The sequence below is a fragment of the Tiliqua scincoides genome, chromosome 1 (genome assembly GCF_035046505.1).
Source record: "Tiliqua scincoides isolate rTilSci1 chromosome 1, rTilSci1.hap2, whole genome shotgun sequence".
NCBI classification, from domain to species: Eukaryota; Metazoa; Chordata; class Lepidosauria; order Squamata; family Scincidae; genus Tiliqua; species Tiliqua scincoides.
Genome location: NC_089821.1, coordinates 236,215,598 through 236,234,719, shown reverse-complemented (window position 1 = coordinate 236,234,719; position 19,122 = coordinate 236,215,598). Strand labels below are relative to the sequence as shown.

At 43.4% G+C, this 19,122-nt stretch overlaps 1 pseudogene; it reads right to left on the bottom strand.

The window, feature by feature from the left end:
• Positions 1-18,655: 18,655 nt before the first annotated feature.
• Positions 18,656-18,771, bottom strand: LOC136637381 (5S ribosomal RNA; annotated as a pseudogene).
• Between the last annotated feature and the right edge of the window lie 351 nt (positions 18,772-19,122).

Here is a 19,122-nt window from a genome sequence, read left to right as displayed (position 1 = left end):
AAAAACTGACTTTCAAGTACTCATCTTATTTAATCCCCAACTTCTGGAATTTATGATTCAGGTACCTGACGGAAACCAATGCAGCACTTTTTTGCATATAATTGTTCAAACCTCTGTGCATTCGTATGGCTAAGCTGAATTTAAGACAAGCAATCTGTACAAAATGGGTTCATGAATGCAAATCATGTCACATTTATTTAAATAGTCTCCTCCATTTTTAGATAATGGATTCAATGCTATTTTATGGGAAAGATGGATTTGTTGTACAGGAAAACTTGTCACAGGGCTGACAACAGTTATGTGAAGTGCCACTTGCATTGTGGTAGATTGTGACACTGTGGCCCACATTAATTCATACCATACTTTAAAACATATTCCCAGAGGAGCTAAGTGGGAACACTTGTGGAGTAAGCATCTATCTGGGTCATAGATTCCTATCTAACCTTGGGAAGATAACTCTACCGTCCTGTGGTTCCACGATTTTTTATTAGTGATTCAGAAGCAATGAAAATTTATCATTGTGAAAAGAGGAGGAGAGGGGAAGAGATGGCCAGAAAATGGCATAAATAAGGCACAAAATATTGACAACACTTGAGATCTCTTCTGGTTCAGTCCAATGTGCGCTTTGAATCCATAAGCATCTCATATAAGCATCTTAGCCTGGGAAGCAAAGCAGTGAGCAAGAGGCCGGCTGATAGAGATGCAGTAAATCTTCCCAGTAATTGTGTTCGAATGAATTTGCCTGACTCTGCTGTCTGCTATGCACAGATACAAATAGCCTGATGTGTATTTATAAAGAGGTCATTCTTACTAGGTGCAGTGTGGGACACTCCCAGCCTTGGGGAAAAAGCAACTGATAACACTCAACTGAGAGGGAGAAAATAGGGCCACAGGCAACCTTTAAAGCAGAGCCTCAGGGATTGAAAGGGGGTGGAGATCTAAGGTTGAACAATCAATCAAGACAACCAGCTTGGAAGCTGGTCAGGAGGGTGGAAGTTGAACAGAAGTAACAGAAGCTGGACAAAGCAAAAAGGAAGATTGGAGCGACTGACATGTAGCAACAGACTCGGGTTGACACATCAGGGTGGACCAAGGCTGGCCAAAGAGAAACTTGGCAGAAGTGTGAACAGGCAGAGACACAGCTGGGGCATTAGAGCAAGCTACTTTCCTGAATCATCTCTTAGCTTGGAATGGACCAAAGGTTGGTCCTGACAGTGAAGCCAGCTTTGCTCTGCCACAGATCCGAGGGAGAATGCATGCCAGCAGGTGTTTTGGGCTCTTCAGTATCACCAAAGGGCTTGTCCTGGGCTTGACCCAAGGCTTCTTGGCTTCAAGGCTATTGTGAAAGATGGCAAAGTAATCCAGTGGTCAAGAGGTCCTACCCTTTTCTGTTATTATACCCATGTATTATCTTAAATGAATCCTGAGTTGATGTGGCCAGGAGCAGTTTTTAACTGGGAAGGTTGGATAGAAATTCTTAAAATAAATAAATTTCTTGAAGTTATAGCACTTGCAAAACTGCCACTGTTGATTTTCCATCATCTGCACAGAATCATGTATGCCTTTTAAACTTCAAAAATACACCACCAAAATGCATTTTATGATGACTACCTAGCACAAAATGCTGCTTTTTGTGGATGGGTCACAAGGCAAATATTTTATCAAGGCTCCAACATCTATAGTGGCTTGTCATTATCTTGTGGTCATAGCTCAAGATGCTGCTTTTAACTTATATGCATGGCTAAAATAAGAGCTTGACATTTCCCATAAAGCAGCTCTATGATCAAGAGTATTTTTTGAGGATACTTGCTGCAGACCAAGGGCCCAATCCTTTCCAATTTTCCAGTGCCGGTGCAGCTGTGCCACTGGGGCATGCACTGCATCTTATGGTGGGGCAGCAGTCACAGAGGCCTCCTTAAGGTATGGCAACCTTTGTTCCCTTACCTTGGGGCTGCATTGCAGTTGCACTGGTGCTGGAAAATTGGATAGGATTGGGCCCCAAGTCAAGACAAGCTATGTAATATGGGTGGAAGAAGCAAAGGATGTTATGGCTGGTATGACTTGACTGGGTGAAACTTGCAGTATCCTCATTTCTTGGAGGCACTCACTGTAGGGGCATCAGATGTCTCCATTTTTAGCAGTTGTCCTGTTACTATATAAAACTGCCAGGAACCCTATGGATACATGTCAGAGCATCATGTATAAGTCAGGCATGGCCTGACATATATATCTGCACTTTCAGAAGGCGTTCGACACGGTCCCTCACCAAAGGCTACTGAAAAAACTCCATAGTCAGGGAATTAGAGGGCAGGTTCTCTCATGGATTGAGATCTGGTTGAAGACCAGGAAACAGAGCATGGGTGATAATGGGCAGTTTTCACAATGGAGAGAGGTGAAAAGCCGTGTGTCCCAAGGATCTGTCCTGGGACAGGTGCTTTTCAACCTCTTCATAAATGACCTGGAGACAGAGGTGAGCAGTGAGGTGGCAAAGTTTGCAGACGACACCAAGCCTGGCAGAGGCCTCTAAAGCCTGAGCAGCTGAGCCTACAGATCTCACTTCTAGCAGCTGCAGCGATGGTAGTTCTGACAGCAACAGTAGCAGGAGGATGTTGTCAGTGTCCTCTGCAGTCCTTGTGGCCATGACAGTAGCAGAAGGTGCAGCTGTTTCAGCTCAGATGGTTCCAAGGTGCTAAGAGGAACTAGAAGGCATGCTGAGAAGCCAGCAATAGCAAACTTTTCCGAGTGGTGAAGACCAGAAGTGATTGTGAGGAGCTCCAGAAGGATCTCTCCAGACTGGCAGAATGGGCAGCAAAATGGCAGATACACTTCAATGTCAGTAAGTGTAAAGTCATGCACATTGGGGCAAAAAATCAAAACTTCACATATAGGCTGATGGGTTCTGAGCTGTCTGTGACAGATCAGGAGAGAGATCTTGGGGTGGTGGTGGACAGGTCGCTGAAAGTGTCGACCCAATGTGCGGCGGCAGTGAAGAAGGCCAATTCTATGCTTGGGATCATTAGGAAGGGTATTGAGAACAAAATGGCTAGTATTATAATGCCATTGTACAAATCGATGGTAAGGCCACACCTGGAGTATTGTGTCCAGTTCTGGTCACCGCATCTCAAAAAAGACATAGTGGAAATGGAAAAGGTGCAAAAGAGAGCGACTAAAATGATTACTGGGCTGGGGCACCTTCCTTATGAGGAAAGGCTACAGCGTTTGGGCCTCTTCAGTCTAGAAAAGAGGTGCCTGCGGGGCGACATGAGTGAGACATACAAAATTATGCAGGGGGTGGATAGAGAGATTTTTAGACTCTCACACAACACCAGAACCAGGGAACATCCACTAAAATTGAGTGTTGGGAGAGTTAGGACAGACAAAAGAAAATATTTCTTTACTCGGCATGTAGTTGGTCTGTGAACTTCTTGCCACAGGATGTGGTGTTGGCATCTGGCCTAGATACCTTTAAAAGGGGATTGGACAAATTTCTGGAGGAAAAATCCATCATGGGATACAAGCCATGAATGTGTATGTGCGACATCCTGATTTTAGAAATGGGCTATGTCAGAAGGCCAGATGCAAGGGAGGGCACCAGGATGCAGGTCTCTTGTCTTGTGTGCTCCCTGGGGCATTTGGTGGAGTACTGTGAGATACAGGAAGCTGGACTAGATGGGCCTATGGCCTGGTCCAGCGGGGCTGTTCTTATGTGAAGGTATTTGAAGAGCCTGAACATGTTTCTCAATTTTTATGGGAAGACACAGTCCATTCAGCCACATGGTTGCTACTGAAAAGGAAACCTTGTGAGCTTTACCCCAACAGAAAGCCAAACAAACACACACACACACGCGCGCACACTCAAAATTCACTTTGGGGTACTCTACAAATGCATACTAATCATTTCATTTAACGAAAATGCTTCATTCTTATGCAGTATCAGTGTGATCAAAACAGAACAAAAATATCTCTTTTGCTCTTAGAGAAAAGAACCTCTAATCAGTCTTAGAGGCTGATTCCTATTATTGTCTCTGCAGGCAAACTCTACATCACAGACATTGAGGTGCAGTCTCAGCCACACCTCCGCTACTGCACGTGCATCATGTGTGAACTAGGCAATCCAATCTGTCCACCACCTCTCATTTTCATGGCAGGTGGATTGGACATCTGCTGTAAAAATTAGGACATGAGGATTGGAGAGACACCGCCTCCAATGAGAGCATCTCTGTCTCTCTCTTGGATAAGTGGTTGTTTCATGTGTTATAGACACAATAGAAAGAAGATTCCGTCTTCCCAAGACAAGAACACAAGGTCAACCAAGGCAGACGGCATGCAGGATTGGGTCAAACACAGTTCTGGCTCACAAGTTTCATGCAGGGGAGCTAATATGTTGAGCACCCCTTTTGAAAAAACTCACAGCACCTCTAAAAATTAGTGATAAGTAAACTCCTTTCAGGCAGATTCAGAACTAGGCTCAGAAGAAGCAAACTATTCCCCACCAGGCTGTGCAGCATGGCCTTTCCCAGTTTGAAGAGACACTTGGCCAACAGTCTGAGGCAAAGAAGGAAGGCCCACAGCCAGGGAGACAGACCAGGGACAGACTGCACTTGCTCCCAGTGCGGAAGGGATTGTCACTCCTGAACTGGCCTTTTCAGCCACACTAGACGCTGTTCCAGAACCACCATTCAGAGCATGATACCATAGCCTTTCGAGACTGAAGGTTGCTAACACCAACAAAAAAAAAGTTTGTTTTCTTCAGAATACAATTCTGGACCTGTTTGGACCTTGTGGCATGTCATTGGGAGCATGCCATGGCTCAAACTCAGTTGGAGACAATCCAAGAAATTAAGGCTACAATCCTGTACACAGGATTTTCTTGGGAGTAGGCCCTATTGAATTTACTTTCTGAGTAGACTTGCATAGGCTTATGCTGTAAGATGAGGAAAGGGGGGAAATGTATGTTGAAGAGCAAGACAGTCAGAGAGTAAGACTGCTGAGTTCTCTGTAGTAAGAGAGAGAGATTTGGAAGATTTGGTGCTATGCATCCCCCTTTCAATTCAGTGTCACCTGTGAGTGGCCATTCCCCTTGTGCCAAAGCCCATTAATCAGAAAAGCAATTTGTGTTAGAGATAAAAATGCAAATTACCCTAAAGAATAACTGAATCAGTAGCATGGGCAAGCGAGTGGGGGTTACCTCTTAAGCTATGACATGAACAAGTTTCACCAGAAAAGCAATAATGAAGTAATTCCTTAATTAATTGAGGCAACAAGGAGAAGATGGACACTCAAGAGAGTCAGTAAAGCCATTTAATGTATTCGTCATGTGTGAGAGAGACAAATGATCACATTAATCAATCAAGTGGTTGGTCACCAACAAGGTAATCAGTCACATAAAGAAATGAGAGAGAGAGAGAGAGAGAGAGAGAGAGAGAGAGAGAGAGAGCATGCACACAGAGAATCCAGGTGTAACCCCAGAGGCTCTTTTCCAAACTGATATCACTAGCAACATTAGAGGGGGGGAAAACCAACAAATGCAGAGATACTTTCTTCACTGCACTTTTATTCATTTAAGCTTTTTTTCTTTTTTAATATGGCAAAGAATTATATCGGAACATCACTTAAAGACCACTTGATCCAACTTCACATGTGAAAACATGCAAAAAATAACCACAACTTCTCAAAGAAAAACAACCTATTAATTGATCCCTGACCTTAGTAAATGTATCTAGATGAGCTGCCTCCAAAGCTCCTACTGGCTTAGGTTTGTAACCTACCTTATTCTGAAGGATTGAGCATGTAACTGTGGGGTCCAGCTGCCCCTATGCTCTTAGCAAATAGAGACCTGGTGCACCTGTTTCCTCCAGGCACCTGAGACACTGTCGCCAATGAAAACATCTCTCTCTCTCTCTCTCTCTTTCTCTCTCTCATTAGCTGGAATTAGCTATTAGAACATAAGAACATAAGAACATAAGAACAGCCCCACTGGATCAGGCCATAGGTCCATCTAGTCCAGCTTCCTGTATCTCACAGCGGCCCACCAAATGCCCCAGGGAGCACACCAGATAACAAGAGACCTCATCCTGGTGCCCTCCCTTGCAGCTGGCATTCTGACATAACCCATTTCTAAAATCAGGAGGTTGCGCATACACATCATGGCTTGTACCCCATAATGGATTTTTCCTCCAGAAACTTATCCAATCCCCTTTTAAAGGCGTCCAGGCCAGACGCCATCACCACATCCTGTGGCAAGGAGTTCCACAGACCGACTACACGCTGAGTAAAGAAATATTTTCTTTTGTCTGTCCTAACCCGCCCAACACTCAATTTTAGTGGATGTCCCCTGGTTCTGGTATTATGTGAGAGTGTAAAGAGCATCTCCCTATCCACTCTGTCCATCCCCTGCATAATTTTGTATGTCTCAATCATGTCCCCCCTCTGGTGTCTCTTTTCTAGGCTGAAGAGGCCCAAACGCCATAGCCTTTCCTCATAAGGAAGGTGCCCCAGCCCAGTAATCATCTTAGTCGCTCTCTTTTGCACCTTTTCCATTTCCACTATGTCTTTTTTGAGATGCGGCCACCAGAACTGGACACAATACTCCAGGTGTGGCCTTACCATCGATTTGTACAAACTGAAGGGCTGTCATATGGAAGAACGGACAAATTTGTTCTCAACTGCCCCTGAGAGTAGAACTAGAACCAACGGGTACGAACTGCAAGAGAAGAGATTCTGATTGGACATCAGGAAAAAATTCCTGATGGTAAGGGTGGTTTGGCAGTGGAACAGATTGCCAAGAGAGGTGGTGGACACTAGAGACATTCAAGCAGAGGCTCGACAAGCACCTGTTGATGTTGGACTCTCCCTCACTGGAGATCTTCAAGCAGAGTCTTGCTGGAGATGCTCTAGGAAGATTTCCTTCTAAAGGCAGGGTGTTGGACTAGATAGCATTGTAGGTCCCTTCCAACTCTGATTCTGTATTGTATTGAATTAAAATGGCATCTCAATTTAATCTGCTTATTGCCCATTCTGGTCCTTTTGCCCAGTCATAGGCAAGAACTGAATGCGTTTTTGAGGGTTCATCTTACATTTCATTCTGTGCAGACAAAAACCCTTTCCATGTGATATTTTGAACTAAAGTGAATGTCTGTGCTGGGGGAGCAAGCATCCTTACACTGGAATAGGCTCCTCTTCCAGACTACATGTGTTCATTATAACATTTGTAAAGAGCCCTATACATTCAGCTGCATGACTGATGAAGGGCTCTCTCCTTGTGATCAGAACCTTGCAAATGCAAGCTTCCTGATCATGTGGAAGGAATCCTCTGCTTGCATACATGTGTTGCATGTGTGGGGCTTTATACAAGCATTATAATAATGAATGAGCATGAATGGGGCATGCTCCTATCAGTGTAATACTTTTCTCTTCCCAACATGCCTTTCTTTTAGCCCTTAACAACATCTGAACAGGGTTAAAGGGGGGGGGATATGCTGAATGATACCACAGTTTGCTGTCTGCACCAAGCTACTGGGGTATGAAGGGCATGTTCGCTGTGCCTTTCAGTTCAGCAGAATTTCTTAGCTAGTGAGGGATCTTGACACGAGGCTCATTCGAGACAAGCCTGGTTTTGCAGGCTAATGCAAATTCTTCAAGGCAATTTAATTCTCATAGAAAGTCAGAGCTTGAGAAATTCCTTTCACTGCCTGCTAACATACATCAGTCCCTGTTTTCTTGCTCTTTTATGGCCCAGATGGTCTGGAGCACTATGAATTTACATATGTGCTCTCATTTCTTAATGCCCTGCTCCATCTTTCTGATTGAATAATTTGCACTGCATTTATCTCTTCACTTTTCGTCCACACAGACAGCATGAACCAAGAGCCTTCGAGCTGAAGTCTGCCCATTTCTCTTTTATGTCCTTGTCCACCTCTAGCTGTACTCCTGTTAATTTCATCAGGCCCTATTAAGGTGAATAAGTTAATTACATGGGTTAATAAAATTGAGACATTTTAGGACCCTTCTCTCTAGTCAGAGCATCCTTCACAGCTGGGTGACAACCACCCTGGGTGGTTATTTTTCTTTCCTAAAATACTCCGAATTTAGAAATTTTCATGGAATAAATAAATATACATCATATTTATTCTCTGTTTAGTCACAGCCTGTAAACCCAAATATGGCTTTAATAGGGAAGAAATTTTAAACAGCTCATTGCCTTTTGTAATGCTCTCATTTCTCTTTATCAGTACAGATTTCCTGTTTCTGACAAGTGAAATTTAGATTCCTGAGACACTTGGCTATATTATAGATATAAATAAGAAGGGCACCCTGTGCATTTCTTATGCTCTGACTTCTTTCTCAGAACGTCACAGTTCAAAATTGCTTGACGCTGAGGTAAAAACTATAGCCATTTCCAAGTTAATGTTTTCTAGCCCTATCCTTAGACATCCTGTTACCTTTTAGGCCTGGTGTGAGTGTTGCTCATTATAATGATAGGACTCTCCTGCAGTTAAGTGGAAAAGTTGCACATACTAGCTTATACATCCATGATAGCAAAGCTGCTCACAGCTTTGAGAGTTCTGTTGAGGGTTGAGGGTTCAGTTGAGGGTTCTGGACACACGTTTAAATTGTCCTGATATTCAGCTTAACATGCACCCGGGGAAAGAAACATAACCATTGTTAAAGCACATTGTTTTCACACTTTCTACTCCAGGGGAGCCCTTTCCACAATGACTTGAGGGCTTAGGAGACTCTGCATGTCTGCTGTGGAATCCGTGCTCCTTGCCAGCGCCAAGTTCTTTGGGACCTTTGGGCAACACTGTGGTGCAAGCATGTGCACAGGCACTGCTCTGGGTGAATTAGATGCGGTTCCTTCAGTGCCAACTGGATGCTGAAAGAACATTTAGAGATGGATGGACCCTACTCCTTTCTGACCAAAGAGTTGGGAAAAGAGAATAGAACAGTCTCTGGATATCTCCCCCTCTATTACCTTGGCAGTGCAGAGAGGAGTGACTAGAGGCCACCTTCTTTTCCTTTCCTGCCATCCAGTTTGGGAAAGGAGAGGGAAGAGATCAGCATCGGTGAGTCTCACCGGGTCTACAGAGGCCAGCACTGGCTGCAAATACCCAGAGGCTTGCAAGAAAACCCTGCATGATATTAGGGCAGGGGTGGTGTGACCTGTGTTGCTCTCTAGCACCACCTGTGCTCCAGTGTGCTGGGGGAAAAGTTGCCCCTTACCATGCTGCTTGCATGGTTTTCACTTCCAGTTTTATTCACAGGGACCACAGAAACATAGGAGCTCCTTTCTTTCTATAGACCCTGTAAATAAAACTGGAAATCCTATATTTCCGGGTTTGCAAAAACATGTGATGGGCACTGTAAGGGTGATCCGTTTTCTGCTCAAGTGAGTGGAAGCAGATCAGTGGGGCTCAGGTCTGTGGTGGCCTGGAGAAAGGTAATAGCAGACTTGGACAGAAGGGTACCCTAAATCTACCACCCACTCATCTGCCACTGAAACAGGCCACATCAGGTCACCTCATGGCAGGGCTGGTAGTGTATTTGGGTCTTCTCCGTATTGGTGCTGTGACATTGCCTTGACACTGGCATTTGGGCACCTCACCTGGATCCATCCTTTCTTTAAATCCTCATCAAACCAAAACTTGGATCTTATCTCAGTGTTTTCAATGCAGAAGATCCCTAGTTGGTAGGGCTGGGAAAGACCTATGCCTGATACTGTCACCAGGCACAGATAATGCTGAGCTGGGTGTACTAGAGGTCTGACTCTGTCTATGGTAGTGTTCATAGTAAGGAGAGTCAATGTGGACCCAGTCTCCAAGCCTTCACTGTTCTAGAGTCTTCCTAGTGCTCTTCAACCAGGTGAATGATACAGGTGAATCTGTATCATCACCACTGTGAAGATTTGCATTGTGTTCTTCAATTGCATTAGCTCACCTATTGCTTGCGTGGCTATGTTAATGCAAAAAAAAAAAAAAAAAAAAGGCAGCTTCTTCCAGATTGGAGCCAAATGTTCCAACTTTCCCAGCATATATAACACTGATTGCCAAATAACACAGGCTATATGAAGAAAGAGGAGAAGTTGCAGGTTGCATTACGTGGAAGACTAGCCAAAAAGGTGGCAGACCACACAGAATAGCCTAATGGGCTACAATTTCCTTCTTTCCCAGCAAGTGCCATATATTATTCATTGATAGTGTCTGGAGGAGACAGAATCCACAAATGTCTCCCTGACCTTTACAAAAAAATAGAACAAGGTCTGCTCTTTACTAACCTTAAAAACCTGGGAAGCACTCAAAGAAAACATATTTCTCTTGGTATTTCCTGGTTAATGTAGCATGCACAATGTTGACTTAGGAAGGCGATTGAATGTTTGGTTTGGTATCAGCTTTATGAATGAAGTTGAGGAAAAGTTGAGTCAGTATGAAGACATCAGCTAACAACAAATAACAGCATTTGAGAACTCATAAAAGCCAAACTATTTATGGGGAAAAATCTTCTGTGTAAATACTTGTGGTTAAATCATCCACAAGGAAGATGAATCATAGAATCAGAATTCATATTTGTAAGAGAAAATCACTTTCAGGAATGAAAATTGTGAATATTTTTCTTGGTTCCTTTTGTTTCTAGAATCTCCAAATGATGGTTCTCTATTCAGCGTAATTAGATTTATACAGATTTGTCTATTTTTATGCTTCATAGGTATGGGTGGTAGTTATACACGAGAGGGTGAAAAATTGAAGACCAGGGTAGTTTCTTTAAATTTTATTAGCCTGGGCAATGGGCAGAAACCCACTGAGCTTGCCACAGAGTAAGCTCTGGGGGAATCTATCCAGCTTATCAGTAGTAAGAGAGAACGATTGTGGCCAGTGGTCAGATAAGCCAAGAATAAATTTTGGTGCCCAAAAAAGCGTTAGAAGTGAGAGAGAAGGTGGGAGAAAAGGAAGGGATAAATGAAAAGAGACTGCAAAGAAACACTGTCAATGTGGCCTGAGCAACTAGAGAGGAGTAGAGATGAGAGACCTAAGTTACTGGAATTACAGCCCAATTGTGGTAATTATATGCACAGACACTGAGCTTAGTTGTGGCAACACGACAGCAGGCACACCTGCGTCTGCGCAAAAGTACATTCTGCCATCATAGCCTTGAATCATGCTGAGTCTGAACCCAGTGCTGTCAACAACAGGATCATATCTAGGAATGTGTATTGCCGTTAAGCTAGAAGCCCCAGCTAGAGCTAGCCGGTTCCCTAGCAGTGTAATCTTTGTAACCTTCAGTAACCCTCTTTGTATTGCACGGTATTGCTTCACATGTTTAAGAATGAATAAAGCTTGCAGAAGGCTGGCCGGAGGCAGACTCTCTTGAGACTCTCTTGGGACTCTCTTGGGACACTCTTTCTTGATCTCGGACCGTCCCGCTTCCGGCTCTGCTCTCCCTGCATTCTACCATTTGAATCCCTGTCTGCCGTGTCTCATTCATTGCTCTGATTCCTTGTTACATCAGCCCCTGTTTTAATTTCCTTCAGTGCTCTTTGCACTCCCTCAGGCAACAAGGCCCCAAAAGCTTTGGGTGCCTCCCAAAGCAGTGTAGAACTGCTACACCCAATCCTATCCATTTTCCCTTACCTTACCTGGTCTGGCAAGTGGCAGGAGAAGCAGCAACACAGGTGGGAAGGTGCAGGCCTTTCCACCTGCACTCCCAGCAGCACACTGAATAGCGTGTTGTCAGAGTGCCTTTTATTCCAGGCCAAATCTCTAGTGTGAAAACTCCAACTGGTAAGAGCACCTTGCAGGGTCAATTCACAAAGCTGCTCTACAACCACACAGTCACAACAAGAGATCAACCCAGCAATAACACTGCTTTAGGAGTAATTGCTTTGCAAACTATAAAATAAAAAAAACACTAAAACCCGCCACCTAAAATAACCTCGCACTGAAACTACACCAAATTCCCTATTCCCTTTTCTACCATTTTAAAAATTTATTGCAAAGTATTGCCCACCCCTGACTTTTATTCTGATGTGGTATCCTACAACTGAACTCAACACCCTTTTTAAAAAGAGATTTTTCAAAATCTCTTCAAAATCTCTTTGGTGATATTTCAAAATTGTCAAATCTCACCCCTTTTTAAAAGATATCTTTCAAAAGAAAAACAACAACCCCAAACTACATTGCTATAACAATGATAAAAACACGCCAAGAGAGTGGAAAAAAGAAAAGAGGGCAGGATAGAAAGTCCCTAAGGGGGCTCCAAAGAGGCAAAAAGACCCAGTCACCCAAGCCCCAAAACAGGCAAAAAGACCCAGTCACCCAAGCCCCAAAACAGGCAACCACAGATAAGTGGTTTGCCCTTGCTTCCTAATTTTTTTGTATATAGGGATACAAGTGGCAACACCATGATGAAAAGGATCCATTTGAATGAAGCCTTCTTTATTAAAGACATTCACTGTTCAGTCTTTCAACCAGAGCTCCATAAGTATGTGTGTTTTCATCAATCACACACGGTACACTTAAGCGAGAAGATGGCAAGTGTCGTCAAAGGCTGCTAAGACTTGCTCCCTTGCACAGAGCACTGAATAAGTTGTAGAGCTTGGTTCCCTTGCTTGACATTATGGCGGACGCAGGGCAAAAATGGTCCTGCCATTACCAGAGGATCTCACAACTGAAGCCTTGGTACTTTATCCAGACACCAGTAGATTTCAAACTCTTGAGCTGTAAATACAAATTGAAAAACAGCTTAAGTTAGACTTTCCAGGTAATTTTATTTATTAGTCTAATACTGTGCCCTTCTCTGAGAAGAAGATATACTTTTCACTGTTTAGGTGAGCACAAGATTGCCTTTCATTTCAAATGAATGGATTCAATCAATACACAAATCCCCATGCTCTGACTGTTTTCTTCATTTACGAGTTCCTAGGGTGGCACATATAACCATGTAACTAAATAGTCCCACTGTTGTTTTTTTCCATCATTACAAGCATCTTCTGTCTTCCCAGCATTGTTGAGCAAAAAGATTTTCTCTTGCTGCTAACTTCAGTAGCATTAGAATAATCTTTTGCATGTAAGCTTTAAATTCTTCATACCTTTTCATTTACTCAGAGACCTTTCATATTTTCTAGAGGTGGGTGGTATTCACTTTATATTTTCTTTTACTCTTTTTTCTCGAATTCCATAGGAAGCATCTTTGTTTGTCCTTCGTTTCTTTTGACATATCTAGTTCTAAATTCTGATTCTCATTGCTGTTTATTTTTCCTGTTCTCTTGGGCTTTTTGGGTCATACTGTGGAAAGCCATTCTTGGTTTCTATTGTGTTGACCCAATCACAGAAACTCCTATGTACACATGAAGTTCTGCAACCCACAGCACTTCCCACATTCATTCAAAATGAGTACCCAGATCGGTGAGCACATACGTGAATCTATTCCCTCCACAGAAATAATAGAGGGATATGTGCTGCATGGGGCTATCCTTGAAAAGTTTTCAGAAACAGCAGAAGTGTTCAGAATGCTGCAGTGAGATGCCTGATGGGAGCCAGGCCAGGGAGACACATCAAGCTCATTTTGTAAGATGGCTTCCCATCTATTTCTGAAAGCCCAATCCTATCCTTGCTGCACCCCTGCTGGTACAGCTGCACCAAAAGCGGGCATGCTGTATCCAGTGGGGAGGGCAGATTGGAAGACCTCATGGCATGGTTGACTCCTCTATGTGACTGGTGAGAGTTCATGAAGATAGGTCAGCATGCTGTGTGCTATGGACTGGAGGGCAGGGATGTGCTGGAGTCACAGCGCCGAGTCTCGTTGAGACCCAAGCCAGCAACCCCGCAATTCAAGTCAAGTCATGAGTCTTAGTGCACGCCTTCTCAACTCAAGGAAAATTTCAAGTCATTTTTGACTTGAGTTCTGAGTCATTCTAAGAAACGAGTCCTTGAGAAAACAAAACAAAAACAAAAAAATCCTTAAATCTTTCTCCTCCCCTCAACCTTTCAGGTTTCACTTCCTGGAACAACATACCTCCCTTCCACCATGTCTGCTGTTGCCATTGGTCTAAAAAGGATGACTTCCAGATCGCCCATGAGGTCTTTCGGGGCAACATGGAAGTGACGGAGGGATGGGGAAGTAAGCAAACAAGCAAACACACACACTTAAAGAGAGTCCAGACTCATCAAATTCAAATCATGACTTTTTGGGGTAAAAATCCTTAGTCGCAAGTCAGTGCCTGAGTCAGTGATGTGCATGACTCAAGTCCCCATCAGTCGCGAAACTATGTGTTTTGTACACGTGCAATGTCCATGTGCAGTTTGCCACAGGTCTTAGCTCAGAGGTGTCAAACTTGTTTCATACTGAGGGCTGAATGGCATTCATGATGCCTGCTGAGGGATGGAAGTGATGTCATTAGGCAAAGTGATGTCATTAAACAACTCATAACCAAAAATAAGCACTTTTTCTCACTTAAGAATTCATTAACTACAAATGACAGAAAACACACAACTCTAGATCGTATTGCAAGATATGAGAGAGCCCAATTTTCATGGGGGCTGCCCTTTTAGCAGTAACAGCACTGCTCAGCAGTTGAGAGCCTGAGGGCCGGATAAAAAGCTTCTGTGGGCTGCATCCGGCCCCCGGGCCTTATGTTTGACACCCCTGTCTTAGCTCATGTTCATTCATGTTCTTATCAAGGTTGTTAAAATGCACATTCATGAAACATTAGACATTGCAAAGGAGTGAGGGAGGAATTGATGTGTAAAGGAAACAAGATTCTTTTTGGGTTGTCATTCCAGGTGGCTGATGCACACAAACATTTGCGCACACTGATGACCTGGACTATAAAGAGAAAGAAACACATGAACAGAAGGAGCAAAAAACTGCCCCAAATTGCTGATTCTGGAATTACTTTTAGAAATTTTCCATGTTAAATTAGAAGGAAGACAGAGGAGAACCGGGGCAAAGCCAACCCAAAGAATAATAATGGGATGGAATAGAGAAAATGTGCTCATCCCAACTGTAGATGTATTCAACTACCATAAAGGAAGTCATGTCCTACATTATTTCCATAGTCCTGGAACACATCTTAAAAACCAGGCTTTGGAGATCGAAATTAATCCAATTCACCCAAGCTATTATGAATCATTAACTGGCTAGTAATATGTGGCTTGTTTTTACGACCATTTAATGAAAACCATATTTTATATGATTTTTTTTAAAAAATCTGATTTTCCAGGGACGTTTCATCCACAAACCATCCACTCAACCTTTCTTCCTGGAATGTACTGTGCAGTAAGCAGTAAAATGGATCAGATTTTTCTTATGTAATCAGAACATTTTCCCCATTACTTTAAGTTTCCAGCTTTCACCAGTTTATCCCCCATCCTTTCCGTAAGAATCTGTACTTCACTGTGAGATCAGAGGTAGCCTTCAGAAAATAGGAATAAAGTATCATGCCGCCTTTTCCTTTGAACAGCTTTGAATTATTTCCCTGTAATCATTACTGCAGATTAATGGCATCAAACAGCAGTTGTGCAGCAGATAAAATGAAAAGCTTCTAATAAATATATCATTATAGCAAATCACACCAACCACGTAGGGTTTCTTCTCTTGGCTTGCAAAATGTATGAATGGGGTTTTTTCACTTTAAATTTTAAACATTTTTTACGAGGAAGCCAAGGGCAGCCTGAAAGTCGGTCTGAAATCCTCCCTTCTGTAAGTGACAGAGGATCATAAGAGAAGCCCAATGGGTTTCTCCTCCAGAAGGATGCCATGTGTAATTTCCCATAACCTTGCTATTTCCCACCAGAGGACAATTGAGCCTCTCCCATCTTAACTAGGGCCCTCTGTTTGTAGCACCCTCTCTCTTCCCTAAGGCAAATCTTTCTCCTCTTACTTGGAGGACATCACAAGCAAAGGAGGTTAGGGTAAGACACTGACAGCCCTATCCTATTCATGTCTACTTATTGTGTTCCATGAGACTAAGAGCCCAATCCTGAGGTCCATGGTACGGCTCCGTGCCATGGATCACACTTGAAAACATGCCGTAAAGCATGTTTGCGGGGCTTACCACTGGGCTCCCACCAGAGCTAGCCCAGCACTGGCCAGAGCTGGGCTAGCGCGCAGCAGTGGCCCGGGTTCCACGGCTTGGCGGTTGCCTGGACAGCCAGGCTGCAGAACAGGAGGCGGGGGTGTGGCTGAGGGCGTGGGGGAGGTGTTCCGGTGAGGGGGGAAGGCCGGCGGGAGGCATGCCAGGGGCGGGCGGGAGGCGTGTCGGGGGAGGGGGAGAGGCAGATCCGCGGAGCTGAGCTCCACAAGATCCAAGGCGCTCGTGGAGGGCTGCGCACCCTACATGAGTGCCTTTACTTTAGCGCCAACCTTTTGGTCGTCACTAAAGTGAGTAGCCCCATTGAGGTATCGCGGGAGGCACAGGATCCAGCTGGAGCCCTGCATGGAGCCGCGGAGCCTGGGAGCTCCGAGCACCTTGTCTTCTGTTGCTGTGGAGTATCTATCACCTTACAGTTTTATTAATCTATAAGAGTTTATCACTCTTATAGTTTTACTAATGTGAGCACTGTAAAGTTCAGGGCTGTTCAAGGCAGGTTTTCATGATTGCCCCAGTATGTAAGATTACAGTAGGGTAAGCAGTGACTTGCAGTTTTTCAGCGAATGAGGAGTGGCTTGTACACACCTACAGGAAATTGTATGTGGTTCAGAATGCTGGAAATGGGGAAGAAAATGGAGTAATCAAAGGAAGGACCCTTTTCTTATGGTAAAATCCACCACTCGTCTAACATTTCGTTGGGGATGATGGGAGGCAGAAGTTCAGCTTTAGATATTATAAAGAAGCATGCCAACAGGATTAAGCTATTTTGATGGCATATAATTTTGAAAGTCTGTTTTATGGGTATATGTTATCTTTAAAATATAGATGTTATTAAATGATATTATTCTGCAATATTGTGTTTGTGCTTTATGGCATCATAGTGTGTTTTTATGACTGCTGTTACCTATCTTAATCCCTAGGATATGAAAGATCATAATTCTACTAAATAAATCATATGGCTTATAGGTGCCTTCAGGCTATTGACCCCTTTGCCAAGTAATGGAGGAATAAAGTGGTAATTGTTGGTATTGTTTTCAACACAATGGCGAGAATCAGTTTCACGTCAATGGAAACCAAGTTGGTTTGTTTTGTTACCAGTGCAACCTGGGAGGGTGTAAGGGCTGGAAAGGAATAGAACAATGCATTAAAAAAATGAAATTGATGCAAAATTAAAAAGCAGGTCGTCAGAGACCCTTGAGAACAATATTGTAGATGTGAAATCGTTTCCATAGCTTGTTTTCATTAACTCCTTCCCAGCCCAAACTGATTCAAGGCAGGGCAGAACAAGCCATGACTGACATTTTCTAACTCATGATCATACACAAAACAGTGGCATCAATTAGAGACACATGAGAACAATATTTTGGAAATGACACTCATGCAAAATTAAAATTATATCAACTGCTTCTCAGTCAAAACCTGTTTTCAACAGGCAACAGTTTTGAATGATTGGTCTTCAGGTACCAAAAAAAGCAAGGTTCATATATAAGAACAGATTAGGTGAGAGTGATAGAATGAAACTCTAATGACCTCAAATTCCACCTTGCAAAACTCAATGTGAGCAACAAACAGTTTTCAGGGAAAGGAACAAGATCACCAAGTTCCAAAATAGGCAAAGGAACCAAAATCATGGGGCCTGTTGAAATTAATTGCAAGTCAAAAATTGGTCTCAAATTCTAGGTTCCAGTTCCCATTCCAGGATATAAATTGCTTTGTGGAAAAAGGGACCAGAACACCCACATCCACGGGACTAATGGGTTTCCTAGTTTTTTGAGGAGCAATGAGCAATGAAGCAATTGAAGCTGTTGGGAAGGTGACTAGAGTGATGGTGGAGGAAGACCTGCGACCTTCAATGTGGGACAGTCCACCATGGTATGAGACAAACTGTTCATGCCAGGCACATTTACAGTGAGGAAATTCTTTCTCATGTTTTTCCTGAATCTACTTCCCTGTAGTTTCAACCCATTGGTTCTAGTCCTGCAGTCAGGAAACACGGAAAACAAGTCTTCCCCTTCTTCAGAGTGACAGCTCTTCAAATACTTGAAATGGATATCATATCTTCTCTTCTATCATGCAGAAGCATGATACGACAGTGGAACAGAGTTAGGAAAGGGGAGGGGAGGTTGTGGGACAGGGGAGGTGGAACTGGCTGTGATGACATGCACTGGATTCTATTCCCTCCTTTTGCAGCCTTCCCCACACTTCCCCTTTCTTCTCCTTGGACCTGCACCTGGTCTGAGGAGACAATTGAGGAGCGAGGATAGGATTATGCTCTTAGAGTCCTAATTCAGCCTTCTAGGTTGTTAGCTATCTCCCTCAACTTTGTGTCATCTGCAAATTTGAGAATCATCTCCTCTGCCCCATCATCCAGGTCATTTATTACAATGTTGAATAGCACAGGGCCAAAGACAGAACCGTGTGGCACTCCATTTGATACTCACCTCCAGATGATGGTGAGCCAATTAGAAGCACTCTCAGGAAATGGTTGTCCAATCAGCTTTGAACTACTGAATAGTACTGCCATCTAGCTCTACTGGTTGGCAAACTTCAGTCTCGAAAGACTATGGTATAAGCCTACAGCACCCGGTATTCCCAGGCGGTCTCCCATCCAAGTACTAACCAGGCCTGACCCTGCTTAGCTTCCAAGATCAGACAAGATCAGGCACGTGCAGGGTAGCCGCACAGGCCACCTAGCTCACATGTTACCATTTTGTATGAATGCCAGTTATTGACACCTCTTATGCATTGCTTGCCAAGCGTAGCTTATCCTGAACACACAAATGTGTGCAGTGCTCTTTGGGCTATATAATTTTAAAAAATCTATTTTCTTTATTCATGCTCCAAAGCTTTATATTTTTCAGATATTTGGCTAATGGGATTCATAATCAAAAGTAAAATTTCAAAAAGGTGAAATAATTGGAGCTGTTCACATGAATAAATATCCACAGGGGCATTTTTACTATAAGGGTCTCTATGTAACCCTGGAGGTAAAAAGCAAAACTCACTGTGTTGTTAACTGTTTCTGTAGCTAATTTTTT